This window comes from Marmota flaviventris, chromosome 12 (assembly GCF_047511675.1).
Source record: "Marmota flaviventris isolate mMarFla1 chromosome 12, mMarFla1.hap1, whole genome shotgun sequence".
Lineage (NCBI taxonomy): Eukaryota > Metazoa > Chordata > Mammalia > Rodentia > Sciuridae > Marmota > Marmota flaviventris.
In genome coordinates, this window is record NC_092509.1 from 42,595,341 (window position 1) to 42,622,939 (window position 27,599).

Below are 27,599 nucleotides of genomic sequence, written 5' to 3' on the forward strand. Positions count from 1 at the left end.
TTAGCCAACATGGTTCTAAGAGCATGAACTGAATCAATCCTTCCAACATTATATAAAGCAGTGCTTTTCATACAAACAAGGGAAACTGAGGACTTGAAGGTCACAGACTTACTGATTGGTAAATTGAGGAACAAATTCAGGCTATCTGAGTACTCTGTTATCCTGCCAGGCAGTTACTGTTTGTAGGGGACTCTGCTTTAGTGTTTTTAGAAACACTAAAACATGAAGAACATGGTTTTGGTTGAGTTAAGGATAAGGATAAGGTCACTTCACTTCTAAAGTACACCTACATTTAATTTTAACAAATGCAAAATTGAAAAAAATTCTAAATTTTTCAATGATTTTTCTTTTCTCTTTGAGCCAAATTACCATAATGTCTGTTTCCAGAAGCCCTCTTCCCCAAATTTGAAGAACTCCTATAGTGATGTCTAATAATAATTAGAAGCATTTTTCTAATTTTTCTTTGCTGTGATAGCTATTCAACTGTCACACAGATTTCAGCTCCATCTAGAACAGTGGGTTCCAGTGATGTACTACTTTGAGAAAACTAGTATGGGAATTGGATGGAAAATGTTTAGATTCTGTCAAGTTTGAAAAGCAATTTTAGAATCTTTCCAGACATTCTCTGGGTCTTGTTGGTTGAGCAGCTAGGATCTGAGTACTATCCTTGTGAGTCACACCAGTTCTCTAGGCCAGTCTAGTGTCTGATCCTTGGGACAGTAACCGATGCAAATAAATCTTCATTGATAATTCTGACATTCTGAGTGCTACCTATAGAAGAAAGCAGTCCTTGATTCCAATAAATAATAAATATTTATTGTAAATAAGTTGATATCTGCAGTGTTGAATTTTGAATTTAATATGGTGCTAGCCATCAGCTTGCCTTTAGCTGGTTAAAAACCCACCCCTAAGGGCTGGGGTTGTAGCTCAGTGGTAAAGCACTTGCCTAGCACATGAGAGGCACTGGATTTAATCTTCAGCACCACATTAAAAAAATAGATAAAGGTATTTAAAAAAAAACCTACCCCTAAATGTTTAGGCATCTCCAACTACAACTGTACCAGGAGCAAGCTTAAGGTCTGTCCTGTGTGTACAGATTGAATGAGTTGTTTTATTCCTCTTATAATCTTTTTTGGAGTCTTGTGTGTGTGTGTGTGTGTGTGTGTGTGTGTGTGTGTGTGTGTGTGTGTTTTGCAGTGCTGTAGATTGAACCCAGAACCTTTTGCATGCTCAGCAGGCAGCCCACCACCACTGAGCTATAGTATCAGCCCACTTTCTCTGGTTTTAAAGGTCATATATATTCATTGTAGAAAAGTTGTAAAATAATAAATAACCAAGCTATAAATGCTGTATTCCATATTTAATAGATATTGGTGAATATAATACTAAAATGTGTACACATACATATGTATTAGACCATATAACATAATTATTTAATAATAATCTGCTATTATCAAATAACAGTATATTGTGAATTTTTTCCATGTTATTAAATGTTCTGTTTCATTATTCTGACTGGCCCATATTCTATCACATAAACATGCCATAATCTTATACCACAAGCATTATTAATAGATGTGTTAGTTATCTATTAATGTAAAATAAATTACCCCAAAACTTAGCTGCTTAGAACAGTAAGCATTGATTATTGCATAGCTTCTGTGGGGTCATAGCTTAGTTGGGCCTTTGGCTCCAGATGCTTCCCAAGGCTGCCCAGGTTTTGGCAGAGACCATCATCATTTCAAGGTTCAAGCAGCAACACCTGCTTCCTGGCTCACTCGTGGTTACTGGTAGGCTTGAAGTCCTCACTCACTTTTGTTTGGAGATATCAATTTTGTTCATATGGTCCTTTCCATATGTTTGCTTTGAATGTAGTAAGTTGTTTTCTGCACAGTGAGGATTCAAGAGAGAATGTGAGAATGTGAGCTGGGACACCCCAAATGGAAAACACAGTCTTTTGGACTGACATATTCTGTTTGGTAAAAGTTGTGAGACTAGTTCACACTCAAGTGGAGAGAAACCCACAAACACCTACGGTCAGACAGTAGGAACTATGGAGGGTCTTATGACACACACATGTATATATAATTGAAATGTTAATGACAGGGCAATATTCTTTTTAGTATCTTAGAGGAAATGTAAAGTTGGAGTCTACAAATGCACGTTGTTTCACACTTTGAATGAAAATACAGCAAAACTTGTCATGTCCAATTTTTCAAATCAGATCACAATTTGAGTCAGAAAAAAAAATCTCCTGTACATTGACTATTTTGTCACATTTTATCTGTGTGGTGTTAGATGTAAAGAAACAATTCCATACCAGTTCATTTTCATGCTCTCCCTATACAAAGCACAACCTCACCCAGCTCACACCTGTCACCTCATTAGAAATAACAACAGGGGCATGGCCACCCTAGGCCAGGCATCCAGCTTCTCCATGGCCCAGAAGCAGGTCAGTTTTCCAGTCTTCTCACCACACAGTTTCTTGAGTTCACAACAACCCTTAAAAAGGTGCCTTTGTATCCTCTTCCTTTCCACTTACCTGAGTTTGGCCCAAATTAACACAAACTTCCTTCCTACCAACCTTCCTTTCTGATGGCCCAGTGATCACTCAAGGTTGTGCTATGACTGAAAGTCTCCAGAATTTAGAAAACTGAAAGAGTACGACTCAAGAGAAGGAAGACAAAAAAAATCAACTCTGGCTCATGGAACAACAGTAGCATGTCCAAGGCCATCTTTGAAGAGGCACTGAGCTTAAAAAAGGCATGAGAGGCATTCATATTAAAATGTTTAAAATAAATGGAAAATAAAACAAAAACAGTAAAGTCTGAGTGAGGCTCAAGAATTAGGAAAACAAAAATCAAAGAATAAAATATTCAGGGCAAAGATCAAGGACCAAACCTGACTTGAAATGCCGGATCTATGAGAGAGAATGAACCCCAGTCATAATGGAGAAGAGCTGCTAGCTACAAAAGAACGTGTATCTGAATGTCACATATGTAATCAGCCACATGTTTCTATACCCTCTAATAAGATAAAACCTGGGTTCCTTGCAGCACAATCTAAATTGCTAAGGGAAAAGTCTCTTTCGAATCCAAAACACTGAATATGATAAAAACTCATCTATGAAGGGTCCAGGCATAGAGGTGTGAATTGCATAACCAGTGCCAGGGAACCCCCAACAAGCTGTGACTCATGCCCTTCCCCTGCCATTTCCTCTGCAACATTGAGTCCATCAACACTGAAGCACAATTGACTGCACACAACTATGGGGAAGTGACCAAACAGCCTCTCAGTCTATCACTTAGAAAAACAGTGACAACTCAAATGCTGGTTAGGTACAACTACCATATGCAATCATGGGTGCTCATAAGTGCCTTAGCTTCTCCCCAGTTCAGCCCCTGGACACATAAGACAATTAGGATTAGCCTGAGGACTGAAGAAGTCCTGGAGATGGCCCCCAAATGGCATTTTTAAAAGACTTTTCCAAGCCCTTCACAGCTATGCGACAGGGTTCTCCACCCTTCTTATATTTATTTCTGTGTTCTATTTTTTTTTTTTTTTTTTTTGGCAATAGGTTGGGCGCTGTGAGAAAATCAAAGAGGAATGGACTGTAGTCCTGATCCTCACAGTGCTTACAACCTTGCTGGTGAAAAAAAAAAAAATGTTAACCTTGAAAATGAAGTAGCATATGCTGCCAAGTGTGATTAAGTACTAAATGAGTGGGTGATCGATCAGCAGCAGGTCGTGATGTTAATCTACACTCCGCTCTGCCAGCTATAGCACAGTGCACAGTGACATGAGTCAGAATGTCAGGTGACTGGTACTGAAAATGACCTGAGGCACTTATATGTGCATAATCAGCTACAACAAAATGGGGGGGGGGAGTGAGGCAGGAGGGGAAGAACTCCATTCCCTTCCATCTGCCAGCTACAGGATGCTATGCCTTGACTTCCCCTGACTGCAGCCCTTTGTTGAGTAGGATCCTCTCATCTCTTTCCATCCCCCACTTCATTAGAGGGAGGAAGTGTATTCAAGCTCTTTTTAATTTTTTTCTCAGTGCATTTCAGTTTGGCTTCTTGGCTTGTTCCATCTCAGGCTCATTAAAGATGATTTAAAATATTTTACCTTACCTCTTTATTCATTTGGTTCTTTAAAGTCTCCCTTCCCCACTTGTGTTTTATTATCACCTCTACATTCTAATCATGTGCCCAGCTGCAAATATCATCACACAACCTTGTTTTAGCAATAGGTTTCTTTTTCTTTTATCCTCTAATTGGAATTTACCTTCAAAATCTTCCAGGACTCTTTGCCTGCACACTCCTAGTTTTATTATCAGCCTTCCCTATGATTCACACCCTCTCATGTTAAATCTTTCTCCCTTCAGGAAGCCAAACACTAGCTTTTTATTTAGGTTTCTCTATTCAGTTACTCATTTCTTAGAAAAATCTGTTTTAGAAACTAACATTCACCACAAAAAGCAGAGCCTAAGTTGTGATAAAAACCAGCTAATTTCTATAGAATGAGATAAGATAGAATTCCCCTTGATTCTACCATGTAATAGATACCTAGGAAGGAGGGTTGAAAGTAACAGGAACAATTTCTGCTTTAAAAAATAAACGTAGACCTGATTTTTAAAAGTGCCCTATGTGCCCCCCCCCCCGTTTTCTTTCTTTCTTCTTCTCTCTCTCTCTCTCTCTCTCTCTCTCTCTCTCTCTCTCTCTCATTTTCCAGTGCTAGAGATTGATCCCAGAGTCTAACACATATGCTAAACACACACTCTATCACTGAGCTATATACACCCCCCAGCCCTTTTTTAAAAATCTAAGAAATTAAAAATAGAAATTTTGTTTGTCCCATGATTTCTTAGTGAGCAGTATCCAGATGGCAAGAACAATTGACTACTGAACTCAGTAGAAAAATAAAGGCAAGTACCAGCACGTCGGCCCATAACTCAAGGAAAGCACAGATGACTGTCACAAAGAGAAACCATCTCAGAAACAACGAGGAACTTGTCCCTGCCCGGCTGGCTAAGTGCCTTCCAGGAGTAGTGATGACCAGGACAGGCTTCAGGGGCAACAAAGAAGAAGTTGATCCTTCTCAGTTATTCTGTAGGAATTTTTGTATTGCTGGGGGGAAAAAGGAGGAGTATAGGGATGGCCAAGAATCTATCCTGAAGAGGCAACTGCTGCATTTGGAATGAACCATTCCTAAGGGCAGGGGCGGGAGGGCAGGCCTGTGAAGTGACTTCTAATACATTTCACAGAACAACCAGCTGTACTGGTTAACCACTGTAAACAATTTCCCTTTAAGAATTGTGTGAACTCAGAAGGAAAAGAGAGTGCTTGAAAGGTGCGTAAGTCATAGAAGTAAATTCATATGTACTCTAAATGGAGGAATGAAGAACCCTACATTAGAGGGAAATAGCATGAACTATTGAATGATGATGTCAACCCCTTCTGAAAGTTTTCTGAACTAAATACAGTAGGGCTTTGTATCTAACCGTATCATTCAGACCTTTTATGGCCACACTAACCTGGCCTCCATTTATGTCATGGAATCAGCAGGCATTGTTGGCCTTCTGAAATCTGTTGTCAGCTGATTAGATTCTTTCTTGAACATTAAAATCCTAGAGTTTGGTCAACAGATACAATGCTACAGATAGGAAGAATAAGGTCATGTGCTCTAAAATGCAGCAGGGTAAATATAATAAAAACAATGCAATGTATTTTTACATATCAAATAAGAATTAGAACAAGGATTTGGAATGCACTCATCACAATGATTAAAGTTTAAGTAATGGATATGCTAATTATCCTGAGTTGATCATTGCCCAACATATACCACATATACATGATTCAAAAAATCATACTGTACCTTGTAAATATGTACAAACGTGATGCGTCTATCAAAAAATAAAAATTTTTAAATAAAATTCTTAAAATTATAGAGAAATCCTTACTCTTGTGTGTGGTTGTTTGATAAATAAGTGAAAATGACTGGATTCTTCATCAATATCACAAACCAAGCAGTATCTCATTTTGTCCCTAGATGATATTTTGATAGAGTGTGCTTAGGGTTCCTAGGAATACAGTTATTATACTGAAGTGTATGCAAAACTCCAAAAATGCATCACTAATCTTGGCACTCAGCCACAAATCACCTGGGTTCTTACAGATGGACAGGGAGTATCAAGAGATGCGGTTACAAAGAAGCAGGAGACCACAGAACAAGGACGGAAAGAAGATCCCATTTAGGAAGCAGAAGTAGGGTACAAAACTCTGCAATGTGCTGGGCACAGTAGCACACACTTATTATTCCAGCAGCTCAGGAGGCTGAGGCAGGAAGATGGCTAGTTCAAAGCCAGCCTCAGCAAGTTAGCAAGATCCTAAGCAACTCAGTGAGACTCTGTCTCTAAATAAAATCCAAAAATGGTCTTGGGATGTGGTTCAGTGGTCAAGTGTCCCTGAGTTCAATCTCTGGCACAAAAATAAATAAATAAATGTTTAGCAATATGTAATATTCCAGGCAAGCAGTTGGCAATGAGATTCATAACAAAGAAAGAGGTGCCAAGGGTAAAAAAGTTTGAATGAAAATCCCTATGCATTGTTGTCACACAATGAAAGGACAAGCCACAGACTGGAAAAATATATTTGCAAAATATGTTTGTATCTGAAAACATGTTTGTATCTGAAAGCACATAAATAACCAAAAAGAATGTTCAAAATCACAAACATCAGGGAAATGCAAATCAAAACCACAATGAGATAACATCTCATCACAGGTAGAATGGCTATTATCAAAAGGCATAAAAACAACAATACTGGCAGGAACAGGGAGAAAGGGGAACTTACACACACTTTGTGGGAATGTAAGTACAGCCACTATGGAAACCAATTTACAGGTTTAACAAACTATTTTTTAGTTTGTTGAGGAACCTATAAAACTACCATATAATCTAACATCCCACTATGAGATATATGTCCAAAGGAAATGAACTCAGTATGTGTCAAAAAGATAGCTGTATGTCCATGTTTATTGCATCACTATTCAAAATAACTGAGAAATGGAATCAATCTAGGTATTCATCAATAGATGAATGGATTTTTTAAAATGTGGTATGTATACAATAAAGGAATATGGTTTGTCCATTAAAAAGAATGAAATCATATCACTTGTAGCCACATGGATAAAAGTGGAGGACACTATTTTAAGTGAAATAAGGCAGATATGGAAAGATAAGTACCATGTTCTCACTCATTTATGGAAGCAAAAAATGATAATCACACAGAAGTAGAAAGTTGAAGAGAGATGACTAGATTCTAGGAAGAGAAGGGGTAACTATAGTATACTGCATTAATCACACATTTAAGAAATAACTAGAGAGGCAGAAACCAGAGTCCCAGAACCCGCTGGGTGGGTGTCATGGCTGGGATCACCACCACCAAGGCAGAGAAGTGCAAGGTCCAGGTTCTGCAGCCACAGGCCAGTGACGGCAGAGGGGAGAGCAGAACACTTCCAGCAGGAAACAGAGGGCACAAGGCGGGCCTGGGAACAGGCTGAGACTGTGGTGGCCTCCTTGAATTGTAGGATCCAACTGATTGAAGAGGAGCTGGACCATGCTCAGGAGCTTCTAGCTGCTGCCCTGCAAAAGCTGGTGGCGGTGGGATGACAGTAAGAGAGGTGTGAAGATCACTGCGAACCAGGTCCTGGAAGATGAAGGAAAGATGGAACTCCAGGAAATCTAATTCAAAGAAGCTACGCACTTCCCAGAAGAAACAGACCAGAAGTGTGAAGAGGAGGCTGGTAAGTTAGTGATTACTGAAGAAGACTTGGATGGCTCAGAGGAACAAGCTAAGCTGGCAGTCCTGTTGCCAGAAGTGGCTGAGCATCAACTGATGGACCAGAACCCGAAGTGTCTGAGCGCTACAGAAGAAAAGTATTCTCAAAAAGAAGACAAATATGAGGATGAAACAGAGATTCTTACTGATAAACTCAAGGAGGCCAAGACCCATGCTGGGTTTGCTGAGAGATCAGCAGCCAAACTGGAAAAGACAATTGATGATTTGAAAGATAAGCTGAAATGCACCAGAGGGGAGCATCTCTGTAACCCAAGGACCAGAGCTCCCCAGTCCTGCCCTACTGTTGTTCCTTCCTCTGATCCTGACTCCACCTGAGGCCAGCCAGCCCTGGCCTCAAGGTGACCTATTGCTTCTCTCTTGTCTTTTCCACCAAATTGTCTCTGCCTCTAGAGCCTGGGCAGCTTTGGGAACAACATTTAAGGGAATGTGAGCAAAATGTGAAGTGTCTTTAAAAGCAGGTTGTGATGTACACATTTTGTAATTACTTTCTGTTGCTATAGCAACCATTAGTAAAACATTCTGAATGATTCCACACCTCTGAATCTCATTCCTTTTTCACTTTTGGAAGGTAACTTTTCAGCCTAATCCATATTGCCTTCTCCAGTAGAGGAAGAAAAAGAGGTGTGGGCCTGCTTTGCTGACAGCCAGAGCCCAGGGAAAGGCTCCACGGTGGGAATCCTCATTGCTCTGTACAAAATACCTGCCAAACCAGAAAGGTGATTCCAAGAAGAGAAAGCCAAAAACAAAATCTGTGCATTTCAGGGTTGGTTTATTTTTTCTTCTAGTTCTAAGGTATCTTTGGACACCTTTATTTTATTTTTTACTTTTTTCATCAGTTATACCCAAATTAAGATGCTGAGACCTCTGAGATTTTTGTTTGTTTCTTTGTTCATCATGGGGCTGGGAATTGAACCCAGGGCTCTAGACCATATCCTCAGCCTTAAGTCCAAATTTTTGTCCTGTCTCTTACCTGCTTCCCAGCTGTTCACAGAATGGTAGTGGACCCCTTAATCTTGAGGTGATGACTTAATTGCTCTCCTGCCTTCTTGAAAGAAAGAAAATTATGTTTTGGCTGGAGCTGTATAAAACTCATCTCCTCACCATTGCTGGGTCTGAAGCAGCTGTCTTTAAGAGTATCACCTCATTGTGCATCAGTCAGTGATGGAGAAATCTGGAAAAGCTCATGTACAAATTTTGTTTACATTATAGACTATTTTGAAACGTTTCTTCTTTGAGGCTGGGGTACCTGGCCACCCCACCTGGCTGTGAGAATTCTCTATAGTCTGGGCTGGCAGTGTGCTGATCTATCAATATTTCTTTCCCCATCCAATCCCCACTTTTAGGTGAGGTTTGTGCAGTGTCTGTTAGGTGTACAACCTTCAGCTTATTAGCTTAAAATGTATTCTTTGTTGTTGGGGACTCTTTGGGGACAATTGAGAGAAAGGGAAACCAATAGTGCAACTGTTTTAACACTGAATATTGATGAGTGTCTTTTTGAAATAGAGAAACAGGTCCTCCAAAAATAACTAAATAAATGTTTGAATTTTCCCAAAACATTGAAATGATAATACTTGAGAAGATGGAAATGCTAATTATTCTGACTGGATCCTTAAAGTGTTCTATGTATTGAAATATCATGCTGTACCCTGTGAATATGTACAATTATTATGTAGCAATTAAAATAAGAATAAGAAAAATAATCTAAAATATATAAAGAGTATTTATAATTATCCAATTTTTAAAATGATTTCAACACACACCTCACCAAAGAAGATATACAGGTAGCATTTAGGTACATGAAAAGACTCTGACTAGTCATCAAGAAATGCAAATAAAAATCACAATGAGATGTCACTACCATCACTGAAATGGCTAAAATTAAATATCTGACCTACAAAGTGATCAGAAATGTGGAGAAATGTAAAATGGTGACTTTGAAAATCAGCTCAATAGTTTCTTGTGTTGATACACCCACCTAACCCAGATGATTTGTAGACAAACATTCATAGTAGCTTTATTTGCAAAATAGCTGAAACTAGAAAGAATCCAGTGTCCATCAATAAGTCAGTAAACAATAAAAAGGAATGTACACGTGGCAATAGGGATGGTTCTGAAAATAATTATGCTGAGCAGAAAAAAACAGGCATAAAAGCGTGTGTCATATATGATTCATTAATGTATAAAACTCCCAAAACACAAATGTACCTATGGTGATATGAAGTTAATAAGTCATTGCCTGCATATTGGAGTGGGATGAGAGGAGGGAAAGGGACAAGGAGAAACTTTTGGAGGTGATGAAGTGTTCCTTGTCCTGGCTGTATTGACAGTCTCATGAGCATGTACTTCAGTCAAAATTCTTCCAAGTTTTATATTTCCCATTTGCACAATGTATTGCATTTTGATTTTACATAAATACAGCATTGTTTGAAACATAAAGTGACCATATCTTCAGATTCTCCATTATTACATCACAAGATCTAAACCTCTGCTTTAATTCAAAAGTTTCAGTGTAAACTCACATGAAATGTGAAATCATAATTGAGATATCATAAAGCAGTGAAACTAATCTACCATACCAGATAAATATGACGGATCTTAGTCCATTTGTATTTAAATGAGTTAGATGAAAGAGATTTTCAGAAGTGTCAAGAGACAAAAATTAAAAATTGATTGACACATGTGACCCAAGCAAATGCCAGTTCAGTCCCATCCATTACTGAGGGACTTTAACAACTGAGCCTAAAGAATTTTTTTATAAAATGGATAATACTATTAATACTGAATATCCTGTGATGGCATACTGGTAAACACTAAATAATAGTAATACTAAAAATATCTATCAAATGAGAAAATACTTATGAAAATTTTTCTAAAGCTATAAAGCATGTAAGAGTTAACAATTATATTCTGATATAATAATTGCTGCATGCCAGGCAGCATCTTAAAAGGTTTTTGCTCAGATAATCTTTCTAACAGCTTTACGAGGTAAGTATCATGGTCTCTCCATGCACAGTGGATAAGCACCCAGGGGTAATAAGAGCGTAGGTAATTCTCTCCTGGATGCATATCTAGGACAGGGCAGGGCTGTGGCTTTCTGAAACCTGGGTTGCTCAGACTTCACAACCCATAGTGGTGAGCATTACATAACAGCACCTCCCACAACATATATGTGAAGGAAATCAAATGCATAAGCAGATGCGTCCACACCTAGGGAGGCCAGATTCTCCATTGTGTTGGCTTCTCAAGGTCTGTAGAATGTGATGTTGGATAGAACTCAATATGACATACTTCACTATAGAGCAGATCTATTATAAAGTGGACTTCAAACCTGCTCCTTATGCATATTTATAAGTAGAGACCAGCTCCCCTAACAGGAGAGAAAGGTGCCCTTCTCACAATGAAGTAACAGGTAATGTTTATTTCTAAATCCTTAGCAGCCATTTTACCTTTGCAAAGAGGTTATGTCCAAATGAAAAAGGGGTCTCCTGTGGAGCACAGCTGAGCTGGAAAGCAAGATTTTCTTTCTCAACACCTGGCTTTTATTTATCAGATACTTTGTGGAGGCTACTGTTTCATTCACTCTGTTTTCCTACACATTCTTCTAAATATTTCTGCTCTTTTACAAAATTTTTCAACCTTCCTCTTTTCTTTCCTATTGTTCTTACACCAACTACTCATTGTGACTTAATTATCTGCATATAATGTCTTGAGCTAGCCATTGAAATGGTCTTACAAAAATAAAATAGGGAACTGAAAATGAATGACATCCACATGATATCCAGCCAACTTTCAATGTCCCCACTATGCTGAGAGAAACATGGAACATGGTGACAAAAGACACTCCAAAAGGAGAAATGAAACTATATGCTCTACTGTGCTATATGTAATATGTATATTACAGATGATCATACATTTGTGTATAATATATAATTATAATATATATAATTGTGCAATAATACATTTCAAACCAAGTCATTACTTCACTCTATATATTATTATTTGACATTTTGTATAATTTTACAGAGAAAAAAAATTGGGGGCGGGGGTCTGGGTACTAGAGATTGAACTCAGGGGCACTCAACCACTGAGCCACATCCCCAGCCCTATTTTGTATTTTATTTAGAGACAGGTCTCACTGAGTTGCTTAGAGCCTTGCTTACAGCCTTGCTTTTGGAAGCAACCCCCAAAAGCCCATATGCTAAAGGCTTGGTTGCCAGCCTCTATCACTGTTGGGAAGTGAAGGCACTTTTAAGAGGTGGGACCTAGTGGGAGCTCCTAAGTCATTGGGAGCAGGCCTTTGAAGGGGATTATGAGATACTAGCCTCTTCCTTTCTCTTTGCTCCTTATTTGCTATGTGGTGAGCAGTTTGCTCTACCATGTGCTCCCCACCATAATATGCTGCCTTACCACAGGCCCAAAACCAATGAGCCCACATGGACTGAAACCTCCAAAACTGTGAGCTAAAATAAGTCTTTTCTCCTTAGAGCTGATTGTCACAGTGACAGCTAAGTAAAATAGATATCAAGCATTTAGAGGATCCCTTTTGGTGTTTGAGGAATTCCCCAGGTAGGACTTGGTGGGAGATGGGCTCCACTCCCTCTAGTGAAGCTGGAAGAGGCAGATTTCCCCCTTCTCTACCTCCTCGCTAAAGGTATAAGCTTTGTGTCCTGGGCTCAGAGAGTTGGATCACTGGAAACCAGTGATCAGCCTGGACCAAGGAAGCACTGACTGGCAGGTACAGAGTCCCTGGCATGGTTCCAGGGGACAGCAGTGTGGGGTCAGGCACAGCACCCAGCAGCAGCCTACCTAGCATGTACTAAGCATAGCATTGGCTGTGATTCCAGCTACTCAGCTTCTCTTGATTCCGACTATTTGCTTCCTGCATCTTTTCATGGATTAGGAGAACTCCTCAATACCATCCTCAATATCATCCCATCAATTCCACTCTGTCTGAAGTCAGAATTGGTTTCTCTTATTTAAAACCAAAAGGCCAGCCAGGTGTGGTGGTATAAATCTATAGTCCTAGCTACTCCAGAGGCTAGAGTAGGAGGATCATTTGAGCTCATGAGTTTGAGACCAGCCTGAGAAACATAATGACCAACATATGGGTGTATGTTTATGGGCAACATCAAACAAACAAACAAAAAACCAACAACAACAAACAAAAATAGCAAAAAACAAAAGGCCTGTAAGTACACCATAGAGATCTTTTCCTCAAATTTACATTTTGTCCCAATGCAACATTTGTTTCCATAGTAATATTTCTTCTATGTACAGCAAATCATAATTCAAACAGATGGTGATGTGGGGGTAATATCTGAACTAATAAAAATACTGAATTATGCATCTTTTTCTAAATGCAGTATTATTCTTTTTAAATGCATGAAGTGATTGGAATGAGCTTAGTCTGGTTCCTGGAGGAAAATTATGTGAAAAATACATTAAAAATGAGCTGTTTAGCAAATAAATTACTTGTTAACAAAGATTCGCTCCTACAGTTTTAAGAGTATATTGAAAGTTTGGTATCTTGGGGAATTATAAATATCCTGCAGCCTATTTTGTTTGTGATACTAATTGAGTAAACAGAACTTCAGAGGTTGGGATTTGCCTTCAGGAAATCAGTGTGAGAGAAATCAAGATATTTTTTCCTTTTCAAACTGTTTTTCTGGCTTAAGGCTTTGATTCTTTTCCTAAGGAATTGGCAAGTGGGGACAGAATAGAAGAATTCTTGTTTAGAGTGAAAATATTCTCAGATACTATCATTTGGATCTTTAATGTCCCCCAGAGCCTATGTGTTAAAGCCTTGGTCACCAGTCTGTGGTACTACTGGGGAGTTGTGGAACCTTCAAGAGGTGGGACCTAGTAAGAAGAAGTTAGGTCATTGGGAGCATGCCCTTGAAAGATACATTAAGACCCTTCTTCTATTTCTTTTTGCTTCCTGGTCACCATGAGATGAACAAATTCCTCTACCATGTGCTCCCTGACTATGATGTTCTGTACCACCAGAGACCCAAAGCAACAAAGTCAGTGACTATGAACTGAAACCTCTGAAAACTTGAGCCAAACAAACCTTTCTTCCTTATAAGTTTCTTTTCTTAGATATTGTGTCACAGTAATGGAAAGCAGACTGATACAGTAGATAATTGATAAATTACTAAAATAGCAGGGAATGAGGTTGCTATTCATTATAAGAGAAAGTTACGGGTAACAACATGAGAGAATCATGTTTGGGTAATTCAAGACATAGTCTCAGCCTGGGGACCCTGCGAGGACAGGGTGAAGGCTCTGGACATATAAGAAGAGATGAGGAAACTAGGAGGAAAAAAAGAACAGCAGGCGAGAGCAAAAATCTAACCCTAGGAACTTCACTGTTTTTCAGTTTAGTTGTCAGAATTCTGACCCATTTTGAAGTAGTGGAACACCAGTTAATAATTTGCTGAATATGGAAAGCCTCCTATGAGGGGATATAACCTATTTTGCATGTTAATACCAGTTCAAAAGAAGACTGGTCTATTCCCTCAGGTTTTTCAGGTAAGCTTCTTCTTATGCTCAGCCTAAATATCATTTCATTATTAATTTGTTTTACTGCTTAGTCTTCTATATTGGGATTCAAATATGCTGGCATTTGGCCTCAGAAAGGACCACACTTACTCCCAGTGTTGGCCAAGAAATCATAGTTGAGGCTTGTCTTGTTGGCCTATGTTTATTGCTGGTGTTGTTGCTTTACAATTTCCCTTCGTGAATCTGTCCTTCCAGATCATTCATCACTTCTGCGACTCCGGAACTTGCCACAAGCTGTCAATATTTCTCCAGCCCTTAACAAACATCTCTCATTTGTTTTTTCCCTTGACTCACCTGTCTGTTTTATAAGGAATGAGGGAAGCTTGAATATTAATGCCTGAAAGCACAGAAATGCAGCAAGAATCCAGATGCTATAAACATAACAAGCCAGTGAGCCAAATTCTCCCAGGGACTAACTTGCTCCCTGAAGCCAGGCCCATGCAACCTTTGCAGAGAGTACTCCAGACTCTTCTATTGGTCACTATTAAGTAAATGTTAGTGGGAAGATGGTGACTTTCAATATGGAGTCACAATGGGGGAGCGAGCAGACTAGAGACCAGAATCGTAGAGTTGAGTTATTCCTGCCTTGGCCTCTACCTGGAATGAAACTTTCAAACGTTGGTGTTCTTACCGACTTCACAGGGTAGCTGCAAAGATTCAAGAGGCTATTTGTATAAAAGCTTTAGCGTCAGCAATTTAAGTTTGAACTCTAGATATTCCTTGGCTAAATAGCTTTAGTTAAGACCCAAGCCTCTACTTTTTTGTCTGAGGAATGGGGATAATGCCAGCATCATAGGATTTTTGTGATGATTATATAAAATGAAATCATATGTCATGTGGCACATTTGATGTACAAAACAAATGTTAGGTCTTTCCCAGTGTGAGGTACTAAGCATTGATCTTAAGAATTATTGCCATGATTTTTAAATGATGTATAAGTTAACATATTAAAATAGTAGGCCTGAAATGTTGTTTATTATAAATGTTCTGTTTATTGTAACATAAACAAAGCATTTTGGAAACTAAACTACTACTACGTAAAGTCAGGAAGTTCCATTATGATTACATAAAATCTTTCAAGTAATTCAGACCAAATTTTACCACCTTAGTAAAGCACAGTATTTCCAAACTGAAATTGTCTTTTGTGTTTGTGAAAGAAATCATGGACTAGTTATTCAAAGCAGATAATCTAAAAGTCAATTCTAAAACACCAGCATCCCTTTGAAACCCACTCTATAAAGTCACAAGATGAGAAGATCCCTAAAAGTAGGAATATTATTTACTCCTTTTTGTAGCCCCAAATCCTGGCTTATCACATATGTCTAATAAACAGTTTTAGAATTGAATTCACTAACTTAAAAAAAATCCAAATATGTGGGTGACAGGGGAGACTCAGAGAATAAACATGCAATTTGGAATTTTCTCGTGGATGTAGAGATAAGTCCCAGAATAAACCTCTCACCTTCTGAGGAGACTTGGACTGGATGGAGAAAGATCCACAGCAGGCCTCTGTTTGGGTCTGAAGTAGCCTTCTTAGTGGAATAAATGGAGCCCAGTCCTTTACCCCACCTTCATCTGACCCCCTATTCTCAGCACTCACTTTTGTCCTTCTTCTGATGTGTTGAAACTACCTCAGCTTCCACACCCAATGCACAAATTCAGCTGCACAGAATCCACTTTCCCCGCTTCCCTCCTGCTTCAGAAACACTCTCCATAAACCTCCTCCCCAACTCACAGCCCATTCCCAGCCCCAAATGCCTTTTTCAGAGAAGGACCCATGCTTGATTCTTCTCTCTCCTGCATCTACACTGCTCATACGGAACTGATTTTCTTCCATCAGCCCTGAAAATATCAAAGATGCTCCCATTTTAAAAAAGACCAACAATAAGCAAAAACTCTCCTTAACATGGTGACCTTTTTCATCTATCATCCCATTTTTATTCCCTCTTTTGCAGAAAACCTGAGGAATATCATCACATTGTTTCTACTTCCACTCTTCCCACTGACTCCACTTACACTGCTCCTGGAAGACCAATCTCACCAGTTTCCATCGGAGACCTCTTACTATTAAATATGTTGGGTGCTTATTTATCTTAATCATTCTGTAGGGTTTATCAATGTTGACCAGTCTAACTTTTTAAAACATATATTCTCTTTAGTTAAACCATATTTTCTAAATTTTTGTCCTACTTCTTTTGACCTTCTACTTCCTTTGACTTTCTCCTCTACTCCATTTTAATATTATTTGAAGGTCCATCTTCCCCTGTCCATCCCTTTCATATTGACCCTCAGCTTACTCCACCCTACACCCATTTCTCCTCTCTCTCTACCTCTGTAATCCCATCTATTCGCTAAGTTGCCCCAAGAAGAAGTGATCATGTCTTCTCTGGAACTGTTGCTTCCTCAGAGCCTTGAACTATTTTTCTTTTGCCTAATGAAGGCCTTGAGGGTGACAACTTGGTACAGGTAAAGAGGATCATGGGTCCAGGAATGCAAAGGAGAGATGCTCAATTCAATCCCATCTGTGTTCCTGCAGCAGCTGGATTTCTGGGAGTTAGCTCCTAAATGAGCCAAACAAATAATTGATAATTAGAGAGCCCAAGTACAGGAAAGGCCTACTCTAGCTTTGAGAAGAATGGAATCACATTTCTAGAAGGTCTGGGAGGTTTAGAGAAATATCTATAGGGATCTGGGCCACCAGAACGTCATTGCAAAATAGACCAGACTCACCTGTCAGCCTGCAGAGCCCAAGCCTTCTGTGGCAATGAGATTCAAAGGCAGTCTCTCCAAAACCCTCAGAGATTTTGCACAATTCCACCTCATGGGGGTAAAGCTCAAGAGGAAGATACTGGTCTTCCTATTATTATAAAATGTGAGTAATTAAGTCCTAAATTGAAAACACAAAAGAGAGGCAATCCTTTTTAGGACTTTTTTTTTTTTAATTTTTTATTGTGGGTTGTTCAAAACATTACAAATTTCTTGACATATCATATTCCACACTTTGATTCAAGTGGGTTATGAACTCCCACCTTCACCCCATACACAGATTGCAGAATCACATCAGTTACACATCCATTGATTTACATATTGCCATACTAGTGTCTGTTGTGCTCCGCTGCCTTTCCCATCCTCCCCCCTCCCCACCTCTCCCCTCCCCTCCCCTCCTCTCTCTCTACCCCCTCCACTGTATAACCCTGAGGGTCTCCTTCCATTACCATGCAATTTCCCTTCTCTCTCCCTTTCCCTCCCACCTCTCATCCCTGTTAAATGTTAATCTTCTTCTCCTGCTCTTCATCCCTACTCTGATCTTAGTTACTCTCCTTATATCAAAGAAGACATTTGGCATTTGTTTTTTAGGGATTGGCTAGCTTCACTTAGCATAATCTGCTCTCATGCCATCCATTTCCCTGTAAATTCTATGATTTTGTCATTTTTTAATGCAGAGTAATACTCCATTGTGTATAAATGCCACATTTTTTTTATCCATTCGTCTATTGAAGGGCATCTAGGTTGGTTCCACAGTCTTGCTATTGTGAACTGTGCTGCTATGAACATCGATGTAGCAGTGTCCCTGTAGCATGCTCTTTTTAGGTCTTTAGGGAATAGACCAAGAAGGGGAATAGCTGGGTCAAATGGTGGCTCCATTCCCAGCTTTCCAAGAAATCTCCATACTGCTTTCCAAATTGGCTGCACCAATCTGCAGTCCCACCAGCAATGTACAAGTGTACCCTTTTCCCCACATCCTCGCCAGCACTTGTTGTTGTTTGACTTCATAATGGCTGCCAATCTTACTGGAGTGAGATGGTATCTTAGGGTGGTTTTGATTTGCATTTCTCTGACAGCTAGAGATGGTGAGCATTTTTTCATGTACTTGTTGATTGACTGTATGTCCTCCTCTGAGAAGTGTCTGTTCAGGTCCTTGGCCCATTTGTTGATTGGGTTGTTTGTTCTCTTATTGTCTAATTTTTTGAGTTCTTTGTATACTCTGGATATTAGGGCTCTATCTGAAGTGTGAGGAGTAAAGATTTGTTCCCAGGGTGTAGGCTCCCTATTTACCTCTCTTATTGTTTCTTTTGCTGAGAAAAAACTTTTTAGTTTGAGTAAGTCCCATTTGTTGATTCTAGTTATTAACTTTTGTGCTATGGGTGTCCTATTGAGGAATTTGGAGCCCGACCCCACAGTATGTAGATCGTAGCCAACTTTTTCTTCTATCAGACGGCGCATCTCTGATTTGATATCAAGCTCCTTGATCCATTTTGAATTAACTTTTGTGCATGGCGAGAGAAAGGGATTCAGTTTCATTTTGTTGCATATGGATTTCCAGTTTTCCCAGCACCATTTGTTGAAGATGCTATCCTTCCTCCATTGCATGCTTTTAGCCCCTTTATCAAATATAAGATAGTTGTAGTTTTGTGGATTGGTTTCAGTGTCCTCTATTCTGTACCATTGGTCCACCCGCCTGTTTTGGTACCAGTACCATGCTGTTTTTGTTACTATTGCTCTGTAGTATAGTTTGAAGTCTGGTATCGCTATACCGCCTGATTCACACTTCCTGCTTAGCATTGTTTTTGCTATTCTGGGTCTTTTATTTTTCCATATGAATTTCATGATTGCTTTCTCTATTTCTACAAGAAATGCCGTTGGGATTTTGATTGGCATTGCATTAAACCTATAGAGAACTTTTGGTAATATCGCCATTTTGATGATGTTAGTTCTGCCTATCCATGAACAGGGTATATTTTTCCATCTTCTAAGATCTTCTTCTATTTCTCTCTTTAGGGTTCTGTAGTTTTCATTGTATAAGTCTTTTACCTCTTTTGTTAGGTTGATTCCCAAGTATTTTATTTTTTTTGAAGATATTTTGAATGGAGTGGTTGTCCTCATTTCCATTTCAGAGGATTTGTCGCTGATATACAGGAATGCCTTTGATTTATGCGTGTTGATTTTATATCCTGCCACTTTGCTGAATTCATTTATTAGCTCTAATAGTTTCTTTGTAGACCCTTTTGGGTCTGCTAGGTATAGAATCATATCATCTGCAAATAGTGATAATTTAAGTTCTTCTTTTCCTATTTTTATGCCTTTAATTTCTTTCGTCTGTCTAATTGCTCTGGCCAGTGTTTCGAGAACTATGTTGAACAGAAGTGGAGAGAGAGGGCATCCCTGTCTTGTTCCAGATTTTAGAGGGAATGCCTTCAGTTTTTCTCCATTCAGAATGATGCTAGCCTGAGGCTTAGCATAGATTGCTTTTACAATATTGAGGTATGTTCCTGTTATCCCTAGTTTTTCTAGAGTTTTGAACATAAAGGGATGCTGTACTTTGTCGAATGCTTTTTCCGCATCTATCGAGATGATCATATGGTTCTTATTTTTAAGTCTATTGATGTGGTGAATAACATATATTGATTTCCGTATATTGAACCAGCCTTGCATCCCAGGGATGAATCCTACTTGATCATGGTGTACAATTTTTTTGATATGTTTTTGTATCCGATTCGCCAGAATTTTATTGAGGATTTTTGCATCTAGGTTCATTAGAGATATTGGTCTGTAGTTTTCTTTCTTGAAGTGTCTTTGTCTGGTTTAGGTATCAGGGTGATGTTGGCCTCATAGAATGAATTTGGAAGTTCTCCCTCCTTTTCTATTTCCTGAAGTAGCTTGAAAAGTATTGGTATTAGTTCTTCTTTAAAGTTTTTGTAAAATTCTGCTGTATACCCATCCGGTCCTGGGCTTTTCTTAGTTGGTAGTCTTTTTATGGTTTCTTCTATTTCCTCAATTGATATTGGTCTGTTTAGGTTTTCTATATCCTCCTGACTCAATCTGGGCAGATCATATGACTTAAGAAATTTATCTATGCCTTCACTATCTTCTAATTTATTGGAGTATAAGGATTCAAAATAGTTTTTGATTATCTTCTGTATTTCTGAAGTGTCTGTTGTGATATTGCCTTTTTTCATCCCATATGCTAGTAATTTGAGTTCTCTCTCTTCTTCTCTTTGCTAGCATGGCTAAGGGTCTGTCCATTTTGTTTATTTTTTCAAAGAACCAACTTTTAGTTTTGTCAATTTTTTCAATTGTTTCTTTTGTTTCGATTTCATTAATTTCAGCTCTGATTTTAATTATTTCTTGCCTTCTACTTCTTTTGCTGTTGTTTTGCTCTTCTTTTTCTAGGATTTTGAGATGAAGTATGAGATCATTTATTTGTTGTTTTTTTCTTTTTTTAAGGAATGAACTCCAAGCAATGAATTTTCCTCTTAGAACTGCTTTCAATGTGTCCCATAGATTCCGATATGTTGTGTCTGTGTTTTCATTTATCTCTAAGAATTTTTTAATTTCCTCCTTGATGTCTTCTATAACCCATTGATCATTCAGTAACCTATTGTTCATTCTCCAAGTGATGTATGCTTTTTCCTTCCTTCTTTTATCGTTGATTTTCAGTTTCATTCCATTATGATCAGATAAGATGCATGGTATTATCTCTACTCCTTTATATTGTCTAAGAGTTGCCCTGTGGCATAATATATGATCTATTTTTGAGAAGGATCCATGTGCTGCTGAGAAAAAAAGTGTAACTGCTTGATGTTGGGTGGTATACTCTATATATGTCAATTAGGTCTAGGTTATTAATAGTGTTATTGAGTTCTATAGTTTCCTTATTCAACTTTTGTTTGGAAGATCTGTCCAGTGGTGAGAGAGGTGTGTTGAAGTCTCCCATGATTATGGTATGGTGGTCTATTAGACTCTTGAACTTGAGAAGAGTTTGTTTGACGAACATAGCTGCACCATTGTTTGGGGCATAAATATTTATGATTGTTATGTCTTGTTGGTGTATGGTTCCCTTAAGCAGTATGTAGTGTCCCTCTTTATCCCTTTTGATTAACTTTGGCTTGAAATCTATTTTATTTGATATGAGTATGGACACTCCTGCTTGTTTCCGAAGTCCATATGAGTGATATGATTTTTCCCAACCTTTCACCTTCAGCCTATGTATGTCTTTTCCTATCAAATGCGTCTCCTGTAGGCAGAATATTGTTGGGTCTTGTTTTGTGATCCATTCTACTAGCTTGTGTCTCTTAATTGGTGAGTTTAAGCCATTAACATTTAGGGTTATTATTGAGATATGGGTTGTTCTTCCAGCCATATTTGTTTATTTCTGTTACTAGACATGGTTTGTTTTCCTCTTTGATTATTTTCCCCCCCTTTACTGTCCTACCTCCCACTGTTGGTTTTCATTGTTATTTTCCATTTCCTCTTCCTGTAATGCTTTGGCGAGGATGTTTTGAAGAGATGGTTTTCTAGCTGCGAATTCTTTAAACTTTTGTTTATCGTGGAAGCTTTTAATTTCATCTTCCATCCTGAAGCTTAATTTCACTGGATACACAATTCTTGGTTGGAACCCATTTTCTTTCAGTGTTTGAAATATGTTATTCCAGGATCTTCTAGCTTTCAGAGTCTGTGTTGAAAGATCAGCTGTTATCCTGATTGGCTTACCCCTAAATGTAATCTGCTTCCTTTCTCTTGTAGCTTTTAAAATTCTCTCCTTATTCTGTATGTTGGGCATCTTCATTATAATGTGTCTAGGTGTGGATCTCTTATGATTTTGCACATTCGGCGTCCTGTAGGCTTCTAGGATTTGGGATTCTGTCTCATTCTTCAAGTCTGGGAAGTTTTCTCGTATTATTTCATTGAATAGACTGCTCATTCCTTTGGTTTGGAGCTCTGTACCTTCCTGTATCCCAATGACTCTTAAGTTTGGTCTCTTAATGTTATCCCATATTTCTTGGATGTTCTGCTCACGGTTTCTTAACAGTCTTGCTGAGCTGTCTATGTTCTTTTCCAGTTGAAATACTTTGTCTTCATTGTCTGATGTTCTATCTTCTAAGTGTTCTACTCTGCTGGTAGTATTCTCCATTGAGTTTTTAAGTTGGTTTATTGCTTCCTGCATTTCTAGGATTTCTGTTTGTTTGTTTTTTATAACCTCTATCTCCCTGTATAGTTGATCCTTTGCTTCCTGGATTTGTTTGCGTAATTCATTGTCGAAGTGATCTTTCATTGTCTGATTTTGCTGTTTAATGTCTTCCTTGATACTCCAGATCATCTGAAGCATGTATATCCTGAATTCTTTATCTGACATTCCATCTGCTGCAGCTGTTACCTCTTCTAAAGTTGTGTTGACCTGCATTGCTTGTGGTCCTTTCTTTCCTTGTCTTTTCATACTGCTTGCGTATCTTTCCTGCAGGCGCGGGTGGCGGCTCTGCTCTCTCCTTATTCCAATTGGGGTGTCGTGGCTACCACGCCGGCAGGTCACTGGGCCTGTTCTGGGCGCTGGCGGCGGCTCTGTTCTGCCCCTACTCCAATTGGGGTGACGAGTGTACCACGCCGGCAGGCCACCGGGCCTGATCCGCCGGTCAGTTGCAGGTTTGCCTACCCTGCAGGCGCGGGCGGCAGCTCTACTCTGCCCCTACTCCAAATGGGGTGACGTGTCTGTCGTACCGGCAGGCCACTGGGCCTGTCCCGCTGGTCGGTCGCAGATCTGCCCACCTTTCGGGCACGGGTGGAGGCTCTGCTCTGCCCCTACTCCAATTAGGGTGTCATGACTACCCCGCCTGCAGGACGCTGGGCCTGTTCCTGGCACGGGCGGCGACTCTGCTCTGCCCCTACTCCAATTAGGGTGGTGTGTGTACCACGCCGGCAGGCTCCTGGGCCTGATCCGCCAGTCTGTTGCAGGTCTGCCTACCTTGGAGGCGCGGGCAGCGGATCTGCCCTGCCCCTCCTACCACGCCTGCGGACCCCTGGGCCTGATCTGCAGGTTGGTCACAGGTCTGCTCACCCTGCGGGCATGGGTGGCGGTTCCGCTCCGCCCCCACTCCAATTGGGGTCACGTGACCACCACACCGGCAGGGCCTGATCCGGGCGTGGTAGAAGGATCTGCTCTGCCCCTACTCCAGTTGGGGTGACGTGTGTACCACACTGGCAGGCCACTGGGCCTGACCCGCCAGGCTGTCACAGGTCTGTTTACCTTGCAAGCGCGAACGGCGGCTCTGCCCTGCCCCTCCTACCACGCCCATGTACCACTGGGTCGCGGGTCTGCCCACCTTGCGGGTGCGGGTGGCGGCTCCGCTCCGCCCCCTCTCCAATTGGGGTCACGCGGTCACCACGCTGGCGAGCCGCTGGGCCTGCTCCGGGCGCTGGCGGCGGCCCGGCTCCTCCCCTCTGGCTCGACGACAAATTGAGGAGACTCGGGTGTCTGTGCCTCACCCCCCCTACCAGGAGACCAACTGTTTATGTCGCCGCTGGTATTGATGAAGTTCTCTCCTCCGCCGCTTTCTGCTGACATCAGATCTCTGCCATGTTGGTATCCTATGCGAATGGCAGCATTTCGTTCCCCTTGCCGGGCAACCAAAGCAACGGGTGAGTCCTGACCGGCCCTCAGCAGGACCAGGACCGAGAAGCAGTTTCCGCGGGCTCCTAGCCCCGGGCCAGGGAAGTTCCGGGAGCCGGAACTCGGCCGCTCCGTGCTCGGTGTAAGCTCCTATAAGTGTAGGCTCCAAGAAGCAGTCCCCGCGGGCTCAGTTCCAGGAGCCAGAATTCGGCCGCTTAGTGCTTGGTGTATGCTCTGATAGGAGCAGGGTCCAAGAAGTAGCCTCCGCAGGCTCCGCAGCCCTGGGCCAGGGCGGTTCCGGGACGGTTCCGGGAGCCGGAACTCGGCCGCCCCGCGCTCCGTGTTCGCTCCAATAAGATCAGGTTCTAAGAAGCACCAGGCACTGAACCCTAGCAATCTGTCTGCAAGCCGCAGGCGAATTGCAGCCTGAAATTACCTGTTCTATGGCTGAATGAGCTGCGGTCAGTCGAAAACAGGGATGGTGACGTCAGCTTTCCAACATGGTGGCTGCTGGCCTCCTCTGTGGTCTGACCGGTGTGGAGAACCGAGATGGACCGCTTCCTTCCCCCGTCTCGAACCCAGAATTCAGCCCTGAGTACGGTGCTTGCGCGGCTGGCAGAAACTGCAGCGCTGTATCCCTGCGTCGCTATCTCCTCGTTTCCCAGCGCGTGCTGCAGACTCTAGCCGCGGGGCGATTTGCTGAATAAGCAGTGTTACCCTCCGTGCGACAAACCTCTTGCGTTTGAGTCCCCGTAGCAGATCCTCGTGCGATGGAAATCCTTCCTCCAGGTTCCGGAGCACCCCACTATTGCTGGAAATTCCTAACAAGATATCCTTTAGCCGTCCTGACTTGTCATACTCCCACACAGTGAAGCAGCACACGGGGGCAATGCACTCCCCTCGCCGCCATCTTCCTTCCCCCCCCTTTTTAGGACTTTTAGCTGCAGTGCACAGTGACCCTGGCTAAGATACCATGATTTTTTTTTGAGTGATATTTTCTCTGTACACAGAAGCCTTAGCAAGAGAGGAAGCAAACAAAATATGTGTTCTCACTGAAAGTCCTGAAAATGAGAAGCAAATTTGGATTTTGCTTGTGTTTATTATTGAGGTATTCTGGCAAATCTGTGTTCCCCTGAGAGCCCTGAAGGCAGCCAACATTCTGACATGCTCAGTAAATAATGAACAAGCCCCTTACAGAATGTCTTGTATGATGGCTCCAGACATGATACTTGCTATGACTTGATGAAAACAACTTGCCAAGAGAGCAGAAGCCTTCAGTCCTGCTTCTGCGGAGCATCTCACATCAATTCCACTCCTAAGGCCTGCTGAGGCTGCAGCTGACAGTGAAAGCTGATATCATTCCTTCAGGAAACTAGAGCTTGGATGCATCCAAGAGTTTGCATTCATACAGTCACGTATCTCTCAGGTGCAGCAGTCCCTCTTTTTCTCCTGGAATATATACCTTCTGGCCAAAAAGCCTTCCTATTTCATCCAAAAGGCAAGCCCCAAGATCAGTCACCATTCTCAGCAAAATTGGCATCTCTTGCCTTTCCCTTTTACATCTTTCATCGTTTTCTCAAAATGCCTTTCTCAAATGAATAGTGCTGATGTCTGGCTGTGGAGGGACCTCACCAACCAAGCCCTCCCTCATCCAGCCCACTCTGACACTTACAAACACAGGAGCCTACAGTAAGTGCCATTCACTGAGGTCAATTTTCTCAGGGAATTTTTAGCTTGTTGGGTTCTATGTGTCTTTATTTTTAAAACATCTTTAATAGACATATTTGTTCTTAAACTTTGATATATGAGTGACTTGAAAATGAGGACTAAACAGATAGGGAAATAAAGGTCCATTTGGAAGCCAGAATGACTCTGGGACTCCTCGGGGTGGACTGTGGCACTACAAAGATGGCTGTGTATTTCTCCCACTGGTGAAACTACCCATTAGCTCTTAGTCAAAGTAATAATGTCTCATCATAATTTGTTGAATTTCAAGTTTAGATGCCGCAGTCTGGCTGGGCACAAATCACGAGCCACTGAAGCAGGAACAAACTTTATTTCTGAACTCCACCAGCACACTCCACACATGCTCCCCAGGAACCCTCCCAAACGCCATGCGGCTCCTCCAAGAACCAACAACCGGAAATCCCCCTTCCGGAAATCCCTCCTCCCGCACTTCCCCAACCAATGGGAACTCTCCGGGAATCCCCACGAGAACTCCAAAGTAGCGCGAGAACTCCAAAGTAGCGCGAGAACTCCAAAGTAACAGGCCGAGGCGGACAGTAAAGGCTTGCCTCTCAACCAATACTGTTGGCAAAATGCCAGGGGCCATTCCGACTGTGCTGTGGCTCTCAGCATTTAGACATCCAATTAACTACCTCTGGGTTCATTTACAAGCAGTTCCAACTCAATATACCACAATTTGAACTCATTTTTTCAGTGCCATGCACCCCCCCCACACACACACACACATACTAAAACAAAAGTCCCTCAGGTCCTTCTCCCTGACTCTAGACCACATTTGAGGAAAGATGAGAGAGAGAAAGAGAACACTTCAAGTGAGAGAAATAGCTCTGAGTAATTTGGTACTTTGAAACACCAAATATCTGTCATAGATAATATTTTTTTCTAAAGGAGGCTGAACTATCTTTAAATGAGATGCTTGCTTTTTTTCATACTCACAAGCATGGGGGTTCTAGAGCAGAAGCAGTCAACTATAAGAAATGTAAATTTTTTCTCTTCTATTACATATTTATGATTCACCTTATTTCAGGAAGAAATTCCAAAATACAAAACAGGGTAAGGTAAACTAAAAGAGGAAAGAATAAAAGAAAGTTAAATGGAGCTAAGAATTCTGACAATGAACATTCTGTAATGAATTCTTCACTTACAACTGTTGGGTAATAAGGGTAATAAGGGAGATTCTATGCTTTTCAGTAAGTAGTTAATGATAAAAGCATGATTCTCAGTGCCCATGACATTAAAAACAAACCATTGCTGAGGAGGAGTACGACTTTGTCCCCAGGAAATAGGTGTGTTCCTTCTAAGTAGGACAACGTTCTCACCGCAGATTCATAACAAGTTATATAGGGTTGTGTCTTATAACAGCCTGCTTCTTTTAGGACTCTCCATTATGCCAAAATACCCTTCAGAAGAAACAATTCTTTAGGGGGCCATTGCAGTGTAATGAAAATCTTCAGGTTCCAACTACTGCTGTTCTACTCAGGGTGTGAATTCTAGAATGTCTGAGGAAAATAATAGGCTTGTCAAACTGTAGCCAACTGAGTTTATCAATATTGATCAATACTCCAAATAAATATTGGATAATAAGTCCCTATATTTACATATATGTGCATACATATGTGATTATACATATATAAGGAAATTAATACAGCCTCTATGGAAAACAGTGTGGAGGTTCCTCAAAAAACTAAAATCAGGTCTACCACATGATCCAGCCATCCCACTCCTGAGCATATATCTGAAAGAAACGAAGTAAGCATTCAAAAGAGACAGCTGCATACCACGTTTATTAAGACACTATTCATGAGAGCTAAGATACAGAATCAAGAGATAAATGGATAAAGAAACAGAGAGAATTAATCAGTCATAAAGAAGAATGGAATTCTATAATTTGCAGGAATATGATGGAACTGAAGGACATTATGTTAAGCAAAATAAGCCAAATACTAAAAAGGCATTTGTGGAGACTTTTTAAAAAATTGACCTGAAGTTACAGTAGAAGAGAGACTATTAGAGACTGGGAAAGGGTCAAGGAGAAGTGGAGGAGAGGA

General features: G+C 40.7%; 1 long non-coding RNA gene and 1 pseudogene across 1 annotated transcript in view; both read left to right on the forward strand.

The window, feature by feature from the left end:
* LOC139701394 (uncharacterized) overlaps window positions 1–27,599 on the forward strand; it is a 62,808-nt gene that overhangs the window by 22,437 nt on the left and 12,772 nt on the right. The gene's annotated exons all lie outside the window — the stretch shown is intronic.
* On the forward strand, window positions 7,426–8,212 carry LOC114087022 (tropomyosin alpha-3 chain pseudogene; annotated as a pseudogene).